Source organism: Grampus griseus (assembly GCF_964374135.1).
Source record: "Grampus griseus genome assembly, chromosome: 18".
NCBI classification, from domain to species: domain Eukaryota; kingdom Metazoa; phylum Chordata; class Mammalia; order Artiodactyla; family Delphinidae; genus Grampus; species Grampus griseus.
The window spans coordinates 2,182,109-2,198,279 of record NC_139012.1 but is presented as its reverse complement, the minus strand read 5'-3'; positions in this window follow the sequence as shown (position 1 = coordinate 2,198,279).

Here is a 16,171-nt window from a genome sequence, read left to right as displayed (position 1 = left end):
CCTGCTAGGACTTCAGTACAGTGGTGAATAGAGGCAGTGATACTGGACATCCTTGTCTTCATTCTGATATTTGGGGGAAGCTTTCAGTGTTTCACCATTAAGTACCATGGTAGCTTGGGTTTTATTAGGTATCATTTATCAGGTCAAGGAAGTTCCCTTGTCTTCCTAGTTTTTTGAGTATTTTTATCATAAAAAAATGTTGGATTTTATCAAATTCTTTGCATCTATGAGCACCTCAGGTGTGGTCTGCTTTTTTTTTTTTTTTTGGTGTTATGAAAAGCACTTTTAATTCTGTATAGAATTTAAAAGACAAAAGCATGAAAATAACTAACTATAAAACTATGTTAATGGATACAATTTATATAAAGATATAATTTGTGACATCAATATAAAGTAGGGGAGGGGAGATGCAAAAGAGGTATTTTTTTTGAATTTTATTTTATTTTTTATACAGCAGGTTCTTATTAGTTTTTTTTTTTTTTTTTTTTTTTTTTTGCGGTATGCGGGCCTCCCACTGTTGTGGCCTCTCCCGTTGCGGAGCACAGGCTCCGGACGCGCAGGCTCAGCGGCCATGGCTCACGGGCCCAGCCGCCCCGCGGCATGTGTGACCTTCCCAGACCGGGGCACAAACCCGTGTCCCCTGCCTCGGCAGGCGGACTCTCAACCACTGCGCCACCAGGGAAGCCCCTAGTTTTCTATTTTATACATATTAGTGTATATATGTCAATCCCAATCTCCCAATCGATCCCACCACTACCACCACCCCCGCTCAGGGGTGGTCTTTATTACTTATGTAGATCTGAGTTACTATCTAGTATCCTTTTCTTTCATCCTGAAGGACTCCCTTTAGTATTTCTTGTAAGGCAGGTCTGCTAGTGCTGAATTCTCTCAGTTTTTGTTTATCTGGGAATATCTTCATTTCTCCTTCCTTTTTGGAGGATGAGTTTATAAAATTCCGAGTTGACAGTCTGTCAGCACTTTGAATGTTTCGTCCCATTGCCTCTGCCCTCTATGGTTTCTGGTGAGAAATCTGCTTATGATCTTAAGGCTTCTTTCTACACAGCATGTCCCGTCCCTTATGCTGCTTTCAAGACTCTCTTCTGACAGTTTATCGTGTGTCTAGGCGTGGATCTCTTTGACTTTATCCTACTCAGGGTTCATGAGCTGCTTGGCGATGTAGATTAATGTTTACCAAATTTAGGAAGCTTCTGCCATTTCTTCAAGTATTCTTTCTGCCCTCTCCTCTCCCTCTGGGACTCCCGTCCTGCATATTCGATACGCTCCATGGTGTCCCGCAGGTCTCTGAGGTTCTATTAATTCGTCTTAATTCGATTTTCTTTCTGTTACTCAGACTGGCTACTCTCAATGGACGTATCTTCAGGTTTGCTGATTCTTTCCTTTGCCTGCTCAAATCTACCATTGAGGTCCCCTGGTGAGATTTTCATTTCCATTATTATACTTTCAACTTCAGAATTTCTATTTGGTTCTTTTTTTTAAATGAAATAATTTCTGTCTTTTTGTTGATATTCTCCATGTGGTGAGATATCATTCTCATACTCCAGTTCTTTAGACATGGCTTCCTTTAGTTCTTTGAACATATTTAAAATAAAGTCTTTGCCTAGTAAGTCTAACATCTGGGTTTCCTGGGGGACCATTTCTATGGATGGCCTTTTTTCATGTACATGGCCATATTTTCTTATTTTTTGCATGTCTCGTATTTTTTGTTGACAGTAGACATTTTAAATAATATAATGTGGCAACTCTGAAAATCAGGTCCTCCTGCCTCCCCAGATCTCTTGCTGTTGCTATTGTCATTGTTTCGTGACTTTTCTGGATGAATTCTGTAACGCCTGTATTCTTCGTGGTGTGTGCTCATTGAAGACTCTGCTTGGTCAGCCTAGCGGTCAGACTAACGGCTGGACAGAAATCTCTCTGGACACCTGGAAACAATGATCTCTCAGTCTCTGCTGAGGGCCCTGTGTGTGTGTTGGGACCCACCTCCTACACGCAGCCAGAGAGTTCCCAACTCTACCTTAACCTTCACTTCCTGCTTGCACGGAACCTCAAGGTCAGCCAGCAGTGCAAGCTTGGAGCCTCCTCAGGTCTCTCCTAGGTATGTGCACAGCCCTGGACGTGCCCACTGCCTTCTGGGTTCCAAGGGCTATGTCACAGCTTTCCAAACCTCCCTGTAGACAGATCATCCCCCAGGTTTTCCCTCTCAGCTTTTTGGTCAGGCTTTCTTTTCTCCCCGACTGCTCTCCACCACCTCAGCCATCGTGGTTCTCCACAACTGCCTCTGATTATTTCCAGCAAATGGCTGAGGGAAAGGCTGTTCCCACTACATGAGCTCCAAGTGCAGTCACATAAAGACAACCTTGCGAGTGGGGTCTTCCAGTGAAGCGCCGGATGGAACGACGTGTGACCGTCTTCTGGGAAGGGGACTTGGAAGGAGCTTCAGTCCTGTTCCTTACCCTCCGGCGGTACCGAGCCGCTGGTTGTCACCAGGACTGTGGGCTGCAGGTTTTAACACATAAAGCACAGCCCGCGCGGTAATTCCACCCTGTCGCAGACACGTGACGGCATCCCAGCTTTGGTGTTCCCTGGAGCCGCGCTCTGATTTTCACCCTGCGCACACTGTTCTTTATGGTTCTTAATCAACAATTCAATCTTTAACAAACACCAAGCTCCCTTCAATCGTTCGTTTCCTTAATGATCCTGCATCTTTTCTTTTCAGTAGGATCCAGTTTTGCAAAAAAGAAAAAGAAGGCTTTCCACATTTGTGATTATTGTACCCATTATACTTGAACTATCTTTTCATACTGATGAGGCCGATAAAAAGATAAATTTTAAAGGGCTCTTCTTTCAGAGACGGGAGACCTCCTGTGTAGAAATTCTCATGTCCTGTGGCCCTTTCTCTTCCACAAGCTCATTAACCCAAACTTTATATTTGCTCTCGAGGAGAGAAAAATCTTGCATATCATTTTTCCCCAAATTGTCTTTATTTCCTTCTATTTTCACTTCTGTAACAATGTATATCTGTGTCCTTACCTTAATTCTGCTTTTACTCGATTTCTGAATAAAATATCAAACTCAGCCTGGTGCCTTGAATGTCGCTGTGTCTTTCTTCTTTCTTGGGCTGTGAGCTGTGAGTTGACAGCAGTGAAGTTCATCTATGGACTTGCCTTCTTCAGTACATCTAGGGTTACGTTTACACTAACCTCAACTCAGATGGTCTATATTTCCCAATTTCCAAAATCATTCCCAGATAATTCAGAATAAATCGACTTTTGTGGTCAATCCTTTGTGAAGAAATTGCTTTCGATATTTTACTACTAAAGCATCAACTTTGCAAACTAAGATCTGCAAGGAGATGTCCAAAACATTTGCTTCTGCAAAAGAGGTAGCCTGTAAAATGCATTGTATAGGAAGAAAGTACGGAGGCAAGAGACTTTGCAGTGACATGTGATGAGGGTGGACACACCTTGGTATAGAAACTTGCAGTATGGAAAAGTATGCAGTATAATAATAAAGAAATAATTCACAAGGAAACATGCAACCTTCCTGGTGGGTGACTGGAGAAGCAGAGGGGTAGAGACTTACCGTCCGAGAACATCTGGGAGAGTGGAGGTACTTCCCCCGAGGTACGAATAGTTGGAACTTGATCAGGCTTAGGAGGCGTCTGCTGATTGGAGGAGGCTTCCAGGAAGAAATTCCACGCGTGACAGAGTTTCTGGTTGTTTGGGGAGTGAGGCTCTGCAGAGTTTCGCAAATCTTTAGAACGGAAGAGGGAAGTTGGCTGGGTGTTTCGCTGACATCGATGTGGCTGTGATGCCAACCTCGTGGGTCCCCAGGCTCACACGGGGCTCTGGGGCACTCCCGGTGGCATCAGCCCCGCTGGTCACCTCGGGTCTCCTCTACGATTAGGAGCACAGCGGTTCCCCTCAAAGCTGGAAATACTGCGGCGTTTTATTTCCAAGATCTCTTTGCGTGGAGCGCACGCCAAGCCGACAGAGCCATCAGCTCCACCAAGAGTGCAGCGTCCTGTTGAGGAGGCCGAGTTCGGGAGACGACAGCTTAGCCCTCGACAGCTTAGCCCTCCGGTCTTTCTCTGATGTGGGAAACGGAAACAAGGTCCATTTGGTTCTAGGGCCTGGAGTGAGCGCTCACAGGCGCCTCTGGGGATTTCATACGCTCTCCAAGCGTGAACCGCAGGAAGCGGGGAGGAGTCAAGACCGGCTTGCGTTGCTGGGCTTATAAAACTCAGAACTGCATGGCAATACCACAAGCAACACAAGCTGGAAAGAATTACTGCAAAGCAACGTGGCGGTCAGAACGAGCTCGGTGGGGAAGAGGTTTCTGATATGGAGAGGACTTGCCAGCCTCTGTCACTGCACAAGGCAGTTCCTTAGAATCACTCAGTCAGTCTCCTGTTGATTCCGTTTCTCTGGAGAACGCGGACCAGTGCACCCCTGGGCAATAAAGAAGTCGGCCTCAGCCTAAAGAGAGATCTGGTGCCTGGGAGGTAACCTTGAAACCCCCAGAGCTTCCCAAGGGGTAGGCGTGTCTGCGTGACTCAGGGTGGGGAGCCCGCTGGTTTACGCTGACACAGGGGCTTAGGGTGGGAGCTGGCCGCACCAGAGAGACCGACCCCGGGATGCCAGCCCGACCTCTGGGAGGGAAGAGGTCTGGAGATCCAGGCGATGATCACTCATATCTGTATAAATGAAGCTGCAGAAAACACTCCGGACATTGAGGCTGGGCCGAGCGTCCCCGGGGGGTGACCCACATCGACGTAGCGGGAGGTGGTGCTTCCCGAGCACACGGCAGCGTCACCTGTGGGGCCCTCCCACCTCGCCCTGCGTAGCTCTTCTTTTGGCTGGCTCTGGTTTGCATCCTTTGGTGATCATGAAGCTGTAATCATAAGAACAGCGCTTCCCTGAGTTCTGTGAGCTGTTCTCACAAATTACGGAACATGAGGGTGGTCTCGAAGAGCCCCGCATTGGCAGCCAGCTGGCCTGAAGGGTGGGCGGGCGGTCTGGGGACCCTGACTTGGGGCTGGCATCGGGGGCGAGAGCTGGTCCCTCAGGCTGCTGGGGTACATACTCTTGTACCCCTTCCTCACTGCAGAGCTTTTCCTGCTGGCCTCCCGCTGGCCGGGGTGGGAGCTAGACTTACACGTTCCTGTAAAGATCTGCTCTGTTGCTTACTGGGGACAGGAGAGCCCTTGCCCTGCTGTGAGGGGCCAGGCCTGCTTTGCAAACGCACAGAATGAGGCGTCTTCGCCAGGGTCGGGCAGAGGTGGGGAGACCGAAGCTCTGATCTTGGGGTGCCTGGGACGTTCTGTGCTTGAAGGAAAACTGCCGTCCCACCGAGAGCATCCCGTCTGAAACCCGGGCAGTAAACGCTCTCTGTTTGCGTCCTGGATCTTTCTGGAGTTGTTTTGTTCTCGACCGCTGAAGTCCGCTTCCCTCTGCAACAGGGGAACCCGAGAGCCCTCACTGCAAGGAAACGATTCCCTTTCACAGTTGGCCTGACAGATTATGCAATGCTTTTCACTGTCCTTGCTTGTCTAAGAATAAAAACATTTTATTCCGAAAGTGAGGCGGCATACACTATAATCTGATCTTTTGATGAAGCAGGGAAAAGCTGATTTATGTTTAGATGCTGAACTTGCTGATAAGTCCTAATTTGGGTCCAGCGTGTGCGCGCGCCCGATGCCGTCAGCCTTCTCCCCGTTCTCTGTGGGCACGTGGGTGTCTCGAAGCCACCCGCCGGCACACAGTACTTTCAGAGTCCGATCCACACGGAGGCTGTTACTGATTCTCCGCAAAGAAGAGAAATAAAGTCAGGGCTTTTGCTCTGGCTCGAAACGCTCCCTGCCCTCCCACGATGATTCCAGGCTGGCTTTTCTTTTGCTTGTTTCTAGGTTGCAAGCACATGGATTTAAAAAATGAATCCCCATCTCTTGCCTTCGTAGAGTGGCTTTAGGAATTAAGTGGAGGGCTTAGGACAAAGGTCAGGTCTCTCTGCCGCGAGCGAAGGCTTTGTCCTCCCTCCACGCGGGGGCCTCTGCTTCCCGGAGCATATGGCTGGGGACAGGGGTTACGCGTCATCTTTTCACGTCATGGGCACAACTGGACATGGAGAGGGGACAGAGCAAGTGGCCGAGGCTCGGGCCCCGCATGGGCCCCCTCGTCCGGACGTTCGTGGCATCACTGGGGGCAGTGCGCGAGGCAGAGGAGATGCTGGGCGGGTGGGGGGAGCCTACTGTCCGGCCCGGCCGCCGAGGGCAGAGCGTTTCATCCTGTCTGAGAGCAGCACGTAATCAGTCCTTTCAGACGAATGAAGGACCCGGTTTCTATGAAGCGTCTGCATGTGCCAGGTTCTGGGTGAGATGGAGTGAAACAGAGCTTGCCCAGGGATGCAGGCGTGGGACAGAGCTGGCCCGGGGGACACGGGGGTGGTGGTGAAACTGCCAAAATCCTGTGCAGGAAGCACCATCCTCAGCTGGGAGACAGGATGGGAAAGAGGCAGGAAGCCGGCCCCGCGGACGTCCACACCCTAAGCCCGGATCCTGTGACTCTGGGACCTGCTTCACAGATGGGCTGACGACCAGGGGCCTTGAGGTGGAGGGACGGTCCTGATCGTCCATGTGGCCCCCACTAACCCCGTGGGTCCTGAGAAGGGCAGCCTCTCCGGGGGGGTCAGAGGGCAATCCCAGCACAGCGAGAGGCAGAGTGGTGTGACGTTGCCCGCTGTGAAGGTGGAGGGGCCGAGAGCCGGGGAGTGTGGTGCTCCTGGAAGCTGGACGAAGGCAAGCACGGCTTCTCCCCGGAGGCTCTGGGAGGGGCAGCCCTGTGACACCTTCGCTTGGGCCCAGGGAGCCTCGTGCTGGACTTCTGGCCTCAGGGTCGTCAGATAACACGTTGTGTCGCGTCGTGCCCCGACGTCTGCGGCAGCAGCAGCATGCTAGGCGGTGGTGGAGGGGGCCTGGGGAGAGCGGGGCCGCTGTGAACTTACAGTCTAGGACCCTGGGTACCAGCGGCATCGGCACCGCCTGGGAGCTCGTTAGAAACGCAGGCCCCCGTGTCCACACCAGCCCGACCGAGACAGAGTGTGCAGTGAACAGCATCGCAGGCGCTGCCTGCTCGAGTCCCGGACAGCAGGCGCGGATGGACAGAGGCGGGTAGGACCTGGGCCGGCACGTCTTACCCTTAGCTGTCAGGCCCCTGTAGACTTCTGTCCGGAACACTCCTCAGGCTTCCCTGGACGATCTGGACGATTACAGCCCAGTTACCGAGTGTGACTTCCTTTGGGCTTGTGTGATGTTTCCTCGTGAGCAGACACGTGGAGGAGGCCTGGGTCTCATCACTGCACCCCTCAGGAGTCACCTTTAAGTGGCCTCATTGCGGGCGTCCGTCATCGTTAATCACGCGATGAAGTTGACATCTCCCAGGTGTATCCGCTTTATGTTTCTCTTCTCCCCATCTTAGCTAGTATCTTGTGTACACGCACGTTGAAATTATGTGCGTCCTCATTAAACTTCCCGCTTATATATTCACTGACTCATTCATTCATAACCGCGTGGACTCATGGTCCCATGGTTTAAAGGACTATAATCTGTTACTACCATTACTTATTTTGATGTGTACATTCTCTCTAGTTCAGCCAGGGGCCCCTGCAAGCCGGCTCCGCGTCTCTTTGGCACGTCACTGTGGTTCCGTGAGAACCTTCCTGCTTCCTGACACGACACAGTATTCCAGGTCCAGCGCTGGGAGCGGCCGTCTCCCGGGAGCCCTGGTTCCTTTAGTGGTTCCCGCTTTACTCTTAAATTTGAGGTCACGTCTACAGTCACACTTGGCCGTGAGGGGAGCAGGGGAGGCTTCCCTCGCCTCTCAGGAGGAGGCTGCTTCACTGACCCCTCCACGTGGACCACCTTTGTTCCTGGCAGCTCCTGGGACCCGCCCAGGGCCTCCTTTCCTCCTGAGCAGAGGTCCGTGCCCATTACCAAGGCCCCACTTGTGCAGCACTGTGCTTCTTCTTCTTCTTCTTTTTTGACTCCTAAAAACCCGCTTATCTATTCTGCTTCAAATTCATCCCCAAATGCTGCTTTAGCAAAACCATTTGTTACTGCAGTTGCTTATGGAAGTGCATCATTTCTCCCCCAGCCTTTTAAAGGGCCAATCACTATGGTAACCATATTACGGAAAATTGCTTTGTCTCCTTAAAATACCCTTCAGAAAAAGGTCATTTGGTATTAACATATTCTGACTAGGACTAGCAGTGTGAGCAGTGCGTGGAATACCTTCCCCCGTGCGTGTGTTTTCAGTCATGCAATTTCAGGAAACTCTCAAAACAAGACGAAATATCGAGAGCAGAAAGAGTTCCAACGCTACGACGTGTGTGTGTGTTTGTAACTTAGAGAAACGATGTTTACTTGGGGTCTGTGGTTGCTGTGTGAGCCTTATTAGCTCTTGAGGATGACACCTTGCTGTTTCCCAGTTCCGGGTGTGGGTTGAGATTGAGAGAGACACCCTGCTCCCGTTGGAACTGGAGGATGCCTGGAGCCACCGGGAAAGATGGTCCTGGGGGCAGAGTGGCCCCAGAGACCCGCATCCCACAGGCTGTGCCGGCGGGTGAGGGTGGGCAGACTAGCTAACTCTGGGTGTCGCGATAGAGCCCGTGGCGGGTCAGGCAGTAGAACGTTTTGCTGTGGTTTTCCGTTTGTCCTCAAGACTTTTATATAACAGTTCATTGGCTGTAGGTTTACTTATTTCAGAATAAGAACCATTTGAGCTGTATGCTGGTTGCTCAGTTCTACCTTTTCATTTTCCAGGAGGAAACGGAAGCACAGAGGTGTGTGCGTCTCAGAGCTGGTTCCTATCCAGACGGTGTTAGCAGTTGCACCTTGAATCCTGTGCTGCTTCCTTCTTAAAAATTACCCTCCATCAGATTCCTTCAGGAGCAGAGTTTAACATGCACATAGTCCTACGCAGTTTATAACTAAATCAGCTTCCTTCCCACCCCGAGATCCTCTCCCCAGAGGTGGCCACTGCTACTTGTTTCAGCGGTGACTTTGGGAATTTCCTGCATGTTTCTAAACAATCTCCTGCTTAAGGAGCTGTTTCACCAGCGCTGTTTGATACTTTGTACCAGGCACTCTTTGTACCACGCTTCCCAGGTTTTAACTCCTGATTTTCTCAACAACGCAATGAGGCAGGTACTATCCGTAGACCCAGGACAAAACAGACACAGAGAGGTTAAGTAGTTGGCCCAGACACACAGCGAGGAAGAGGCAGGGATGGGCTTTGACCCTGACGTCTTGGCTCCGGTGTTGTTGGTGTATCCGTTTTGCCTCCTGTTCACTGACTTACCGTCATGGAAAGTCAAGGCTTATTCTCTCACTTCCTCCACTCCCACGTTTCCCCTACTTCCAGCTTCCCGTCTGCACCACTGGTGGCCACGTTCACGTGCGTGCTTTCTCTGTCTCTGTCTGTCTCTGTCTCTATCTCTGTCTCACACACACACACACACACACACACACGCAATTCTTGACTCACCCGGAGGTGCTTCAGCACTTACTTTCCAGGAACGAGGGTACCCCGACTTGACAGTGCTGTCTCATCCCCAGCAAATCAGAAACACTCTGTATTCCAATTTGCCCCATTGTCCCCCAAATGTCTTTTACATACTTTTTCAATCTAGGAACAATCAAGGGTCACACATTACGGTTGTTGTAACGTCTCTCTAATTTCCTTTAATCTAGAACAACACCACTGCCTTGTCCCTCCCCTCATGACGCTTACACCACGGAGTCGGGGCGAGTTGTCTTGTGTGCTGTCCACGGCGTGGATTGGGTGCTTGTTTCCTCGGGATTCAATTCAGGTCAAACGTTTTGGCCAGACGGCCACGTGGGCGATACACGTGGGTGATCGCATGGGGAGGATGCAGCAATTGGTGGGATGGAATCATTCGGTTGAGATGACTGACTGACAGATATCTCCAGCGTACGTAGTGTGGCCCTTTTCGAAACTGGTAAGAAATCTGTGGGATGATAAATGGAAGCCACGTGAATATGCTGCACCCCCAAAACGTTCACATGATGATTTTTATTGCGATCAACTATGGTTGCAGTATTCTAATTCTATCATAGCTCCCACATTTATTAACTGACTTTCTTTTGTAAAGAATAACTTTACCTCTCTAGTCTTTTTTTAAAAAATAATTCCCTATGGACTCAATTATTCTTTTTAATTCAATGTATTATAATCTATTACCATTATTATTCTTTTTCATGATCAGATCGTTCCAAGTCTGGCCAGTAGAAGCCTCTTCCATCAGGTTCTTGTACTTTTCGATATGCCCCATTCGTCGTTAAGTGGTTCTCTGCCTTCTGACATGAAAAGTGGTCCATGCTTACTGTGCTTTCTCTGCCTGAGACCTGGGATGAGCTAGTTTTCTAAGGAGCCTTGGTTACTTTTCGTGGGGAGTGGAGTTTATAAACAAAGACCTGGTGGTAGGAGTGCTAATTGCTCCTGGGGTGTCATTGCTTCTGGTCCTTCGAGTGGACGGGGCTAGAAGTTATATATTCACACAAATGCTCCAGTTCAAGTCCAATCCCACAGGGTTGTACCTTGTCCCATGTTTGTATTTCCCTTCTCTTATGGTAAGACTCCGGGTTTCCTAAAGGTTAATATACCCCACCTCTTTGCTCTACGCTACACCATGCACAAATACACCCCAGAATCACTACAGCAACGCCACTGCCAAAAACAAACTTGTGAAGAAAAATTCAAGATTTCCTTACAATAACTGTTGTTGTCAGACTAGATCTCACGAAGTGTGAATAATCTGAGGACTGGGTTAAAACTTTGTTTGTGTTACTTCTCCTTGCTGTGAGGCTGTGTCGTCAATCTGATATGATGTTACGTTCCTTTCTTTCTGTGAGTTACCAACTTTAGGGTATGAGGTTTCTCATCATATTTGACTTTTTAAGAAGTATGCTAAACTTTTACACGCTTCAACAACAAAACTATATGAAAAAAGTATAGTCAGAGAATTCTTATTCCCATCTACATCCCTTTTGTTTATTTCCTATTCACCAGCCCCTTGGGTAATAATTTTTATTAGTTTCTTGTTTATCCTCCTGTCTACATGTGTATGTATGTGTGTGTCTATATATGTGGGTGCATATATATATATATATATATATATTTCTTATTTAACCTTCTTTTGTATGTACACAAAAGGTAGTACACTGTATATACTCTTTTGCTTTTTTAACTTAAACTGTATTCTGGAAATCACTCTATATTAGTTTATAATATTTTCCTCTTTATAACTGCATAGTACATTATCTGTCTGTCCTATGGTTTATATAACTAGTTGCCTGTGGACGGGCACTTAGGTCGTTATATACTGCAATTACAAATAACATCACAATGAATAATCTTGGGCATGTCATTGTGAAGATGTATTTTTCAGGGCTAGTTCCTACAAGTGGGATTTTTGGATCAAAGGGTAAACACACTTTTTTCTCAGGTATTGCCAAATTCCCCTCCATAGGTGGGTACCATTTTGCATTTCCAGCAGTAACGTACACCATGCCTGCTTCTCCCACAATCTTGCCAATGGGGTGTGTGGCCAGGCTACTGAATTTCGCCAGCGTGAGAAGTGAGATGTCCTCACTGTAGTTTTAATCTGTGTTTATAAGCGAAGTTGAGCATCTTTTCATACATTAAGGGACTTTTGTTTATTGTTCTCTGTGAACTGTTCATGCTTTTGTCCATTTTCCACTGGATTTTCACGGTTTCTTTTCCTCTGTTTTTGAGATGCTATGTATAAAGGAGATTAACCTGCGAGAGTGTTGCAGACTTTTGGCCAGTTTGTCTCTTGTTATTCGACTTTATGGTGCTTTCCAAAAGTTTAAAAGAGTTTTCACAGTCAAATTAATCAACTATTTCTTCTACTGCATATAAATTATGTCACAGTTTTAATAGTTTTCTTCACCCTTTCATACACAGATTATAAAACAATTTACCCATATTTTCTTCTAGAAGTTTTCCCATTTCGATCACTGATCCATTTGGTCTTTATTCTGGTATATGGTGTGAAGTATAGACCCATTTCTGCCTCTTTTAAACGGCCATCCAATGATCACAATGTCGCCGAAAGTGGGGTCAGCTGCTCGCAGCCCAGAAGCCAGTAAAGAGGCCAGGTTGGTGGAAAGGAAAGTTTGCTTTATTTCGGAAGCCAGCAGCTGGGGAGATAGGGCGGACTCCTATCCAAGGGTCGACTCCCCACTCCCCTCCCCACCCCAATCAGGGGGCAAGAGCTTTTATAGGCTGAGGCAGGGGGCTCCATGCACAGACAGCACAGTCAGCTCTGACCGTCATCTTGAAATGAGTCATCGGTGGTCTGATCAGCGTCACCCTGATTGTTTTAAGTACAGTTAGTCTTCAGGTCCATAGCCAGAAGCTCCCTGGAACTGCTGGCTATGGAACTGAATGGAAACATGTCAGCATGTTTCCATTTCTTTGAGGCCAGTTCTCGGAATTGTGGCAACTTATGTCATGGCTACAGTCTGGTCATCATGTGGTTAACTTCCCCCACCTGGTGGAGTTTCAGTACCTATAAAACAGCTCAAGAGTTATGGCTCAGAATATTACCTATAGCCCTTGAGGAGGAGCTAAAAGTCCTTGACTTTGCTTAATGACTAAACTAGTATGATTTAGTCTCGTTGGACTGTTTTCCTTTGCTTCTGCATTTTCTCACTTCTCTGATTAAACTTATTCTTTGGCTAAAGTTTTTCCACAGACAAAAGGCAGGCTGAGGACATGGGGGTCAGGGACCATAGGGTCCTGCTGTGGTTCAACAACATCCTGTATTATCACAGAGTCTATCTACTCCCCGTGAGTTGAGCTGTCACCCTTACCCTCTACTATATTCCCATATACTCTTGGGTCTCTGCCTAGACTTACTGTTCCATTGGTCAGTCTATCCATTTGCCAAGATCACAGTTTAATTATTGAGCCTTTTTAGTATGTTTTAATATCTGGTAGGATTAATCCTCCCTCACTGCTCTGCTTTTAGAGTTTTCCTAGCTAGTATTGCATTGGAATAATATGCAATAATAATTACGTTGAAGGCTTAATTTTTCATTTAAACTTTAGAATCAACTTGTGTAAGTCCAGACTAAAAACTTCCTGGGAGTTTTATTTCAATCTTTTAAAATTTGTCTAGTACTCTAGGAGGATTGATGTTTTTATGATGTTGAGCTATCCTGTCCAAGAAAAAAGGATGTTTCTGCATTTGTTCAAGTCATTTTTCTGTTCTTCTTTGAGTGGTTTGAAATTATTTTCATACGGATTTTGCTTATTTCTTGATAAGTTAATTCCTAAGCTAAGCACTTTATCCTCTTTGTTGCTTTGGTAATGGTGACGTTCTCTTCCGTTACACACCCACACACATGTGCTATTGATTTTTGTAGATTCCTTTTACATTCTTCTATTTTTAAAAATTCTTTTATTGTTTTTGTTATTTTCATTATTGAGTCTCTTTGGTTTTCCAAGTATATTATTACATCATGTGCACATAAAGTTTTATTTCTTTCCAAATTTTTAACACTATAATGGCTTTTCCTTATCCAATTGTGTTCATTATATTTTCAATACAGTGTTAAACAGTAGTGCAGATAGTGGGAATTCTTGCCTTGGTTCTGACCTTAGTGGGAAATACCTCTATTGTTTTCCTGCTAAGAAAGATAATGACCTAAAGGCTGATTTTACATCTGTGTATGTATATCCATGCATATGTGTGTGTATAGATACAAACGTAGATAGCTCCATATATGTGTGTAAATATGTGTATGTATTTAGAGAAATATCCATGAATTCTTATTGAAATTATTGTTGAATTTTGTTGAAGCCTTTTTTAGTATTTTGGAGAAAATCATATCATTTTTTCCTTACAGCTATTATTAATGTGGCAAACAATATTAATGGATTTTCTAATATTGATCCAGCCTTATGTTCCTAATAAGTTCTACTTGGACATGATGGACTATTTTTTCAATGTGTTTTTGGATTTTATGTGCTAATTTTTTTTAAGGATTTTTTGTATTGATATTTATAAAAATATGGATCTCTGACTTTCCTTTTGGTGCTGTCTTTATTGGTTTCTCTCAATATTATAGTTGCTTCAAGAAAGAATTTGAAAATTTCCAGTTTTTTATATTCTAGAACAATTTAACTGATGTTGAGATTACCTTGTATTTGCATAATAGATTGCCTATGAAACCATCTTGGTTTTCTTTTTTAATGAAACAGTTCTTTGATAACTTTCTGTATTTTGTCTGTGGAAGTAGATCTGTTCAAGCTTTCTATCTTTATTTGAGTCAATTTTAGCAAATTGTGTTTTCCTAAGATATTATTTGTTTCATCTATATTTTTTAATGAATTTGCATGGAGTTGTACAAAACAGTTCTTATGAGTTTTTTATGTTCATCTTTTTCATTGTTATTTCTCCCTTATTTCTTTTGTTTTCTTTATTTTCTTGATTAGGCAAATTATAGAAGTGTCTGTTCATTTCTTCTAACAGAAATGGATTTTGATTTATTTAATAGTTCTGTTTAATATCCTATTATACTCTATTAATAGTTATGGTCACTATTACTAAGTAAATATTAAGAAAATACTAATTTAGTTTCTATTCTGTCACATTTGCTTTTAGCTTTATTGTTTTTTCCTTCTGTTTTTCTCTTGGTTTATTTTATAGCTATTTTTCCAGGTTTTCAGTTGGGAACTTATTTCCTTTATTTTTATCCTTTTATTCTATTGGTATTGGTATAATATATTTTTAAATGGAGTTGTCATCAACCAAAGTAGCTTTGTTTTGTTGTTTGTTTGTTTGACAGTGTGAGGAGTTTCAGAAGTTCTGTTTTGAACACAGTGAGGTTTTTTTTTTTTTTTTTTTTTTTTTTTTTGCAGTACGCGGGCCTCTCACTGTTGTGGCCTCTCCCGTTGCGGAGCACAGGCACCGGACGCGCAGGCTCAGCGGCCATGGCTCACGGGCCCAGCCGCTCCGCGGCATGTGGGATTCCCCTGGATCGGGGCACGCACCCGCATCCCCTGCATCAGCAGGCGGACTCTCAACCACTGCGCCACCAGGGAAGCGCGAACACAGTGATTTTAAAAAATATTTTATTTTATTTTATTTTATTGGCTGTGTCGGGTCTTCGTTGCTGAACGCGGGCTTCTCTCTAGTTGTGGTGTGTGGGCTCCAGAACGCGTGGATCCAGGAGTTGCAGCGTGTCAGCTCTAGTTGTGGCACACAAGCTCTGTAGTTGTGGTGCATGGGCTTAGTTGCCCCGAGGCATGTGGGATCTTAGTTCCCCAGCCAGGGATTGAACCTGCATCCCCCGCATTGGAAGGCAGATTCTTTACCGCTAGACCACCAGGGAAGTCCCATCTATTGCTATAATTTTTTAAAGTTACAGAATTTTCCCTGATCACTGTTTTAATCGTATCCCATAAATCCCGATATGCAGCATTTTTATCACCACTAAATTTTAGTAATTCTACAATTTTTATTTGTACTTTTCAGTAAATTGCTGTTTATTATAGAGCTTTTTTGTTTTTTTTTAAAAACAGCTTTATTGAGCAAAATCTAACACATCATACAAATCATCCTTTTGAAGTGTACAATTACCTCAGTGTGAATCAATTCTTTTTAAATAATTAATTAATTATTCAATTGACTTATTTTTGGCTGTGTTAGGTCTTTGTTGCTGTGTGTGAGCTTTCTCTAGTTGCAGCGAGCAGGGGCTACTCTTCATTGCGGTGAGAACATTGCAGTGGCTTCTCTTGTAGAGCACAGCCTCCAGGCATGTGGGCTTCAGTAATTGTGGCATGCGGGCTCAATAGTTGTGGCTTGCGGGCTCTAGAGCGCAGGCTCAGTAGTTGTGGCTCACGGGCTTAGTTGCTTCGTGGCACGTGGGATCTTCCCGGAGCAGGGCTCGAACCTATGTCCCCTGCATTGGCAGGCGGATTCTTAACCACTGCGCCACCAGGGAAGCCCTTTTGTTGTTCTCTTCAAGAGAAAGGCTTTCTGGTATTTTGATCGTGTGTCCCAGCTTTTGGGCATTCCTAATGGAGGTTTATGTTTGTATCCT